This window comes from Gracilinanus agilis, chromosome 2 (assembly GCF_016433145.1).
Source record: "Gracilinanus agilis isolate LMUSP501 chromosome 2, AgileGrace, whole genome shotgun sequence".
Classification (NCBI taxonomy): Eukaryota; Metazoa; Chordata; class Mammalia; order Didelphimorphia; family Didelphidae; genus Gracilinanus; species Gracilinanus agilis.
Genome location: NC_058131.1, coordinates 300,691,650 through 300,701,052, shown reverse-complemented (window position 1 = coordinate 300,701,052; position 9,403 = coordinate 300,691,650). Strand labels below are relative to the sequence as shown.

The 9,403-nt window shown below is 38.2% G+C and overlaps 1 non-coding gene across 1 annotated transcript; it reads left to right on the top strand.

The window, feature by feature from the left end:
* Nucleotides 1-5,832: 5,832 nt before the first annotated feature.
* On the top strand, nt 5,833-5,939 carry LOC123238311. Its single transcript, XR_006505514.1, has one exon. It is a non-coding gene; the product is annotated as a U6 spliceosomal RNA (small nuclear RNA).
* Nucleotides 5,940-9,403: the final 3,464 nt, after the last annotated feature.

Genomic DNA, 9,403 nt, shown 5'->3' with positions numbered 1-9,403 from the left:
GTCTTTCTTTCTCTTAGATCCTAGGTTTATTTTGGAGAAGAGAAAGAAGCTTTGGGTGGCAGAATTACATTTATCCTAATAAGGATATCCATCCAAATGTGAAATAGAATCCTTAGGATATGGTGAGATCTCCCTCATTTATAGGTCTTTGAGAAGAGATTGGCCAAACAACAATAATCAGCAATATTCCTATTTCCAATACGAGTGTCCACATCCTTCCATTTACCAATGTTCACAATCTTGATGTAATCTTGGGCTCTTTCCTCTCCTTGCTATCTCTGCAGCATCCTTTGCCCATGTCCCCTTCTCTCCACTCACTGTGCCACCACCTTAGCTCAGGCCCTCATCGCTCCTCCTATGGCCTATTACAATGACTCCCTACCTCAATCCATTCTCCAAATGATTGTGAAAGTGATTGTCTGAAAATATAGTTATGACCAAGCCACTTTCCTACTTTGCAAACTCCAGTGGCCCCCTGCAACCTCTTTTATTGTTCAATCATTCAGTCATGTTTCCTTTTTCATGACTATATGGACCATAGCACACCAGGCCTTTCTATCTTTCATTAATTAATTAATTAATTAATCAATCTCTTTAAGCATTTGACTCAGTTGATCTCTTCAATGTCCAAGAGACTCTCAAAAACGCAAAGTCTTCTCCAACACTACGATTCAAAAACATCGAATCTGTGATGCTCAGCTTTTCTTATAGTCCAATTCTCACAGCCATACCACTAGAGTCAAATAAAAATTCCCCAGTTTAACATTTAAATATCTTCAAAACCTGGCCCTATTCTACCTTTCCAATCTTACTGGACATCTTCCCAATCCATCCTATGGTCTGGTTATACTGGTGTCTTGGTCTTCATCACACCACTGTATTTCATTTCTTTCTCCATGCCTATGCTCTTTCTCTCTTCCAAGTTTTGAACACATATTCTCATCTCTGTCTTTTGAAATTTGTGTGGTTTTCTAAAAAATAGACTTAGCTGAAACATCATTATTTTCATTTCCTGTTCTCTAATAGCTAAATACTTAAGATTATCCTCTTCAGAGGCACATTGGAACTTGTTCCTGTAGGCTCCAGAGAGCAAGTTGCTAAATTTTCAATGTGAACATTTGCAATTCAGAATTTGCAAATACTACAAATCTAGGCTTGATTTATTGTCCTGTTGATTATCTAGACTTAAGAAAATGATGGAGGAAATGTTAATCATGAATATTACATTTAAAGTGTACCATGATGAGGGCAGCTGGGTGGCTCAGTAGACTGAGAACCAGGTCCAGAGATGGGAAGTCCTGGGTTCAGATGTGACCTCAGACTCTTCCTCACTGTGTAACCCTGGGCAAGTCATTTAACCCCATATTGCCTAGCCCTTACTGCTCTTCTGCCTTTGAACCAAAAAAAAGTAAGTCCTGGGATGTTCAATTTAGAATTCATCTAATTCCCCCTTCCTGCCATTTTACACATGAACAAGCTGAGCTACAGAAAAGTTAAGTGACTTATCTAAAGTCACATGGCTAAAGTAGCAGATCCAGAATTTTAATTCAGGTCCTGTGACTCTAAATCCAATATTCTTTCGGTTCACAATGTCTCTTATCAAGCTTTCTAAACTATCTCCTTAGAATGGTTTCTCTGAATTAAAACATCCTAATAGTGTTCTCTCCCTTCTTCATTTTAGAAGTAAAATATCTGTGTAATAGGAAAAAGAGCATTTTGTACTCAAATATCATTCTATGGTGATTAATGCAAGCAATAAAATCTGTCCAGTTATAGTCAATTAAAAAATATTGATGCCTTTTTACAACTCAGTCTTTTCCTGCTATCCCTCCGTACTATAGAATCTTCCCTACGAGAAAGAAAATAGTTGAAGTACAATACAAGAGACTAACAAAACAATGACATCTGACTGCATAGTACCTGGATACTCTACCCAAAGAAATGCATTTTATCCCTCTTTCTCTAGTAGCCACATTAATCATTGCATCTAATCTAAGTTGAATTGCTTCCCCTATTGTTTTCATTTCTGTTACTGTTCTCATTGGGTATATTGTTCTCCTGCTTCCCTTTCTTGCTTCTTTATCACTTGAAACAAAATGTCCTGATTCTCTAAATTCTTCATATCTATTGTTTCTTATGGCACAATACTATTCCAGTATATTCCTATAACACAGTCTATTCAGCTATTCCCCCACTGATGGCACTAACTTCATACCTAGTCTTTCACAGAGATGCAAAAGAGTTGTATCCAATTTAGAGGCAGCTGGGGGGTAGGGTTAGCTTTGCACAGCAAGGCATAAAAATGTGTGTCTGAAGAAAGCTGAGTGCAGCAAATTAAGACAACTCTTTATGGAATTCAGACCCCTATTGTTGTCTCCATGCTGAACCCTGTAGCCTATAATGACTTGCCTGACCTCAGATCATATCGCTTAGACTTTGATTCTTGATCATTGCACGGGCTCTTCTTTCAAAGTGCTGCTCTGTTCTGTCTCTCATACCTCAGCTTAATATTGTATAACTTAATTACTGCCTTTGACTTATCCTGCAATGCTCCTTGAACCTCCTTGATTAGAAATTGGAAATGATGGTTCTAAGGCTTAGGGTGCTGTGGAGGGATGGTGTGTGTGTGTGTGTGTGTGTGTGTGTGTGAGTGTTTTGGGGATGATGGCACTTCAATTTGTGCTATGATCAATCTCAGATCATAGTAGTGTAGTGAAAATGACTTCACATGTGCAGACATAGATTTGAATTCCAACTCTCCTACCTATGTAACAGTGGGGAAGTCACTTCATCTCACCAATCTACTTTCCTCTCTAAATCATGTCATCCCTTTTAAACAGAGATCCAAAAACTCCTCCTCTGGGACCAGAAGGGTAAATAGAGGAATTCCTCTGCTTGTCCTGAAAACTACGCACTCCCCTGCTACCCATGTGTTCCTGTAGTGACTGGCTTAGCCCACATACTTCTTACTGCTCCACAATTTCCTTTGCCTATGGCCATTTCCTGATTTCCTAGAGAGGCCACAGAGATGCATGATCCACCCCAACATAGAACCCAACCTGAGCCTTTCTATAAAATCTCTCTCCCCATTGTGAATGGTTCTCTCTGTCTCTTCAGTTCTATCTCTGTTTCTCCCTCTCTCTCCCCCTCACTCTCTGATTATCTCTGCCTCTGTCTGTCTGTCTGTCTGTCTCTGCCTCTCTCTATCTCTGTCTCTTTCTTCTTTAAAGGTCAAAGCCAAGAATGGAGTTTAGGTGTACAAACCAGCCATGAAAAAACTATTCTAAATGATCAGTAAATAGGTCAACCAGTAAGCAAGGCAAGTGAATTTATATCATTTCAAGGAGATACCATCAGAACCAGAATAAAGTCCTTAGCCACATTAATGTCATTAACAAAGAGTTAACATTGACTAGGGAACCTTGACTCTCATTCAGGAGAAACAAAAATGAATTCAGAAAAACAGTCCCTCCACTCCTCTTGGACACCACCTACCTTAAACCACTAGATTCTCTGACAAATGAATTGATGCAGAGTGAAGTGAGTGGAACATCAAGAGGACAACATTGTAAAGAAAAATGGCTTTGAAAGATTTAAAATTTCTAATCAATACAATGACCAACCATGACTCCTAAGGAGTAATGAAAAAGCTTGTTTACCTATGCTCTTGATAGAGTTGGGATAGACTCACAGTGTAAAATAAGATACATTTTTTGATATGGTAAACAAGAATTTTTTTTTCTTGAAAATATTTACTCATTACAAGAATTTCTTTTTTCTTTTTGAAAGGGGGAAAAAGAAGAAAAGAAAGAAAATACCCTTGAGACATTTTTTAAAAATGCACAGAAGAGAACTAAAAGAAGTTCAGAAGGAAACCCAGATAAGCAGTATACCACTAAAAGTTAAATGTCAGATTTTTATATACTTTTTAAAAAGTTATAAACAATGGAAATTATAATGTTCACATATGATTCTCTTTTTCTGACCTACTTTGTATATGGAATTGAATTTGGGAGGTTATTACATCTAGAATAAATAAAATAAAAAGCTTCTATGAAGAATATAACAATAGAGATAGGTTTATTCTATGCTTTGATCAATATCCACATCAATAAAAGCATAAAAGAGGGAGAAATTTGTTCACATTAAGTGTTCTTCAGGGTCATGAAAGTTGTCCTACATAAAGTCCAAATAGAAGGAAAATTTCCCATCAATAGTGAGATTTTCTAAATGTATCTTCACAAATGACATGCAAGGGTTTGAGGAGTAGTGAGAAGATGGTAATTAAAGATGTAGAGAACCCATTCTATGAGTTTTCACTTGAAAGACAAGAAATATGGGATGTTAGTTTGAGTTTATTCTTAAGGATGGGGAGATCTGGACATATTTGTAGGTAGTTGGGAAGAAGACAGTGGATAAAATTTAGGGAGAAAGGCAATTAATTCAATTTGGGACATAATTGAGTTTGAGATGTCTACTGGGCATCCAATTCTAGATGTCTGGAAGGCAATTGGAAATGGAAGATTGAAGGTCATCAGAGAGATTGGAGCAGAAAAGGCAAATTTAAGAATCATCAGCAGAGAGAAGGTAAATAAATCCATGGGAGCTGATGAGATCACCAAGTGAAGTAGTATAAAGGGAGAAAAGAAGAGGGCCCAGAACATCTTAGAGGGTATGTTCTAGAGGAAGATCCAAAAAAGGAGAAAGAGGAGGAACTGTAAATAGATCAGAGAACGAAGAGAGAGTAGTATCCTATAAATCTAGAGGCAAAAAGTGATCAAGGCCAAGAAAGTGATCAACAGTGTCAAAGACTGCAGAGAAATCAAGGAGGGTGAAATCTGAGTAAAGGCTTGAACTTGGAAGCAATGCATTTGTAAGTGTTGGCAAAAATCAAAAATGTGGCCACCTTTGGATGTGGCTGAGGTGGGGTGGAGGTGAGCAGGTTGAAGAAGTGAAGGTTAGGGTATTTGAGGAAGAATTAGTGGCCTATCTCTCTTAGGGTAAGAAACCCAAAATTCAAATTCCTATCAGATATGATAGACATAGTCATGTGATTGTCACATAGTCCCCAAGTAGTTCTTTGATCAGTTTCTCCCAGTAATAAGCTTCAAAATCCTCAAAACAATCCTATGTTAATTAGATGCTGGAGAAAAACTCACAGCGTCATCTTAACCATCAGCCAGTACTTTTGCCTCGGAGTGGGGCTGATTTTACTTAAGTCTTCCTAGAAATGTCTCTCCTCAATATTTTATCTGAAGCACTGCTTTTTTCTCAAAAAGGTCAATGATAAAAGAGAAATGCCCCTATACACACCAAAAAAACTTATAGCAGCCCTTTTCAGTAGCACAGAACTAGGAAAAAAGTAGATATTCATCATTTGTGGAATGGATAAACACTTGGTGATACATGAATACAATGGAATATAATTATAATGTAAAAAACAAGGAATATAATAAATACAGAGAAGCATGGAAAGATCAAGTGAACTAATATCAAGTGAAATAAGCAGAACCATTAAAACAATATACACAATGATTATAATAAGTGGAAAAAATTGAAAATGAAAGTTGTGAAATTATATGATCCAATTTACCCCCAAAAGTTGGGCATGGAGGAAGAATAGGCATATGTGTGAAATACTGAATATAACATCAAACATCTTTTTTAATGTGTTGGTTAGTTTTGCTGATCTTTTTTCATCTTCCTTTTTATTTAAAAATCTTTATTATTATAAATGGCATTCCAGGAGGTTTTCGGGATGGAATATAGTGAGAAATGTAGATGATGTGACAACAAAAAATAGTAATAAAATTTTATTTTTAAAAAGATGTAGTGCTCGTTTCAGCAGCACATAAACTAAAATTGGAACGATACAGAAAAGATTAGCATTGCCCCTGCACAAGAATGACATGCAAATTTTTGAAGTGTTTCATATTTTTGCAGAGTGAAATAAGCAGAACCAGGATTTCATTGTCCACAGTAACAACAATATTGTGGAATAATCAGTTGTGATAGACTTAGCTACCTTCAGCAATACAATGATCCAGGACAATTCTGAGGGACTTATGACAAAGAATGTTATCCACCTCCAGAGAAAGAACTGTGGGAATCAGAATGCAGATGAAAGCATATTATTTTTTACGAGTTTATTTGGGTTTTTGTTTGGGGGGTTTGGCTTTATATTCACACAAAATTGTGTGATTATTCACACAAAAATGAAGAATATGGAAATATATTTTGCATGATAATACATGTGTAACACAGATTGAATTGCTTACCATCTCCAGGATGGGGCGGGGAGGAAAGGGAGGGAGGGAGACAATTTGGATCATGTAATTTCAGAAAACTTATGTGGAGGTTTGTTATTATATTAGTTGGTAAAAATAAAAAAAAAAGATTTTGGTGGGTTGAGATCTGCACCCGTAAAAGAATGATCTGCTTAAAGGAGATCCATTATCCAAGGAAGTATGAGATTCATCCAACTTACTCATAGGGTGCATCTTCAATATGTGAACTACCCTCCATCCAAGCTTTAATCCAAACCTTTGATGCAGAGACTCCATCTGTCTTTTTTGACGAACTTGTTGAAAAAGACATCATCACGGAATGCACTGTGCTCCTTTCTTTAGCAAAGTCATCACTGAAGCAAGGCTAAGCCATCTCTTTACAGCTTTAGAACTGAGGCTATGCTCTAGGGAGAATGAGGGGGCACCTACTTTGCCCTGCTCTTTCAGTGAAAGTCACTTCAAACCTAATTTCTTCCTTCCTGACATCCCAATCGGTGAGCAAGGCCAATGCCGCCTTCCCAAAATAGATCCCTGAGGGACTTTTGAGTTCAGAGACATGCACAGTGGGAGAGAACTTTGCTCAGTTTCCCTGCACTCTGGCAGACGACAAAGCTAAGTGAGTCACAGGCCACCTCTGAGTCAATACCTAGAAAAATCTCTTCAAGAAAGGAGAGGGATTGATTTTAGAAGCCATCTTTCCCTCTGGTCTTCTGTACAGGGATTTTGGGGCTGGGCCACATATGAAATAGAATCGTAGAATCAAAGCATCATAAACTGTTAGAGCTAGGGAAAAAAGATATCTTTATAAATCATCTTGTCCAGGAGGCAGCTAGGTGGCAGAGCAAGACCTAGAGGTGGGAGGTCCTGAGTTCAAATGTGACCTCAGATACCTCCTGGCTATATGACCCTGGGCAAGTCACTTAACCCCTAATGCCCAGATCTTACTGCTCTTCTGCCTTGGAACCATTATATAGTATTGATTCTAAGAGGGAAGGGAAGGGTTTAAGAAAAAGAAAGAAAGAAAAAGAAATTTTCTAGTTCAAACACTTCATTTCACATTATAGGAAAATGAAGGCCCAGAGATGGGAAGAAATTTGCCCAATATCACACAGGTTAATAGCGTTGCTAGTTAGAACTACAAGTTGGCTGCTTTGAGGATGTAATTTGAAAGATAACAGGACTATTTTCTTTCCATCATGTCTCCTCCATCACCTATCATTTATGCATGAAATTCTACTATTATGGATCCACTTCTTTGGATCTTAAAGATTTTTTGAACTTCAAGCAACTCCTATTAAAAAAGTAACACATATGACACAGCTAGTATGTTTTCATTCACATAAGAGGACAAATTGACAGAAAGATAAAGGCAAAATCAGTGCTTGGGGGAGTGGAAAGGAAAAATACCAGGAACAAGTCTAGAAAGTAGTCCCACCTCATACTGGCCACTTGGAATCCCAGGCTCCAAGTATTTTCTCTGACTATCTCCCATGCCTAGAACTCTCTCCACATTCTTGCCTCCTGGTTTCCTATAAGTTATAAGTTAAGGTTCTACCTTCTACAAAAAGGCTTTCCTAGTCCTCCTTAATCTTAGTGCCTTTTCTTTGGGATTATTTCCAATTATGGATACATATAGATAAACAGCTATATGGGGCTGCTAGGTAGAGCAGTCGATGGAACACTGGACTTGGAATCAGGAAGACTTGTTTTCCTCAGTTCGAATGTGGCCTTAGTCACTGACTAGCTATGTGACCGTGAGCAAGTCACTTAACCTTGTTGACCTCAGTTTCCTCATCTGTAAAATGAGCTGGAGTAGGAAATGGTAAACCACTTCAGTATCTCCATGAAAACCCCAAATGGAGTCATAGGAAAATGGAAAGTACTGAAAAATGGCTGAACATACATACATACATACATATATGTATATAATCTAGTGCTTCGCACATAGTAGTCCCTTAATAAATGTTCTTTGATTAATTAAATTGTTACAAATTGAAATTTTCCCAATTTTATGATTTTGCTGAGGAAGTCTGGGATTTCAGAAGAGAAAAAGAAACTGGGTAGTTCCTTTGGTGCCAGTTCATTGGTATCTGTGGCTAAGCTGCCACCACTGTAAGCCTCAGCTCTGTTGCTCATTCCCTGGGTGAACAAATCATTGTTTTTCTCTGGTCTTAGATCTTTCACCCTGAAATCATCATCTGGAGTCAATAAATAGTCAACAAATATTTATTAAATGCCCACTATGTGCCAGGCACTATGCTAATGTGAAGGAGGGCTCCTAAATCTTCAAGGCCCTTCTCATTCTATACCTCTGGGATGGTCTAAGCTTTCAAGAGGGCACAATTTTGGGGATAGTGGTCCTATATCACAAAGCAGAGAAAGAATATTAGAATAGCCACCTCGAGTGTCACCTTGAAGACAAGACCTACATAGAAACAAAAAGGATGGTGGAGACCCAGATTTTAGAAAGACCTTCCAGAAATCATCCTCATCTGCATCATCACAAGTACCCCCACCATCATCATCATCATCATCACCACCTACCCCCGAATCACATCATCACCACCACCACTGTGGTATTTTGTCAAATGAAATAGCATTTCTTCAATGCCCATTTATTCTGGGCTCTTGGCTAGGCACTATTAAAAGTTAATTATCTGGTTCTTATCCCTTGGAATTTCTAATCTGTCAGAGTGAGTCAGAAACCAGTCTGACTCTTGCTTCTTTCTTATTGATGCTGTTACTGACAGCATTTAGCCTCTACTCTATTCTGGGGGCTCTCCACCCTGGAGAGGCCTCTTTCTTAATCTTAGAGGGGATTGAATTTAGCTCAGTTGTTCTCTGACTCTGTCATCTAAGGCTTTAGTACTTAGTGGGCAGAATTGTTCTGACTCAGAAAGAGACTTTGTCTGTTCTTCATGTGGAACATCTCCAAAAATAAGCTGCTTTTCCTTTTCCTGATGCCCCTGCCCATCAGTGCACTTCCTCTCCTCAAACTGTTATGGATATACTCAGATGTCTCCCTTCCCACCTCTCACAAAGCCATCATCACCTGATGTAGGACTTCGTCACCTCAATCTGGACTGTTACAATAGCCTTCTAATTAGTCTCCTTGC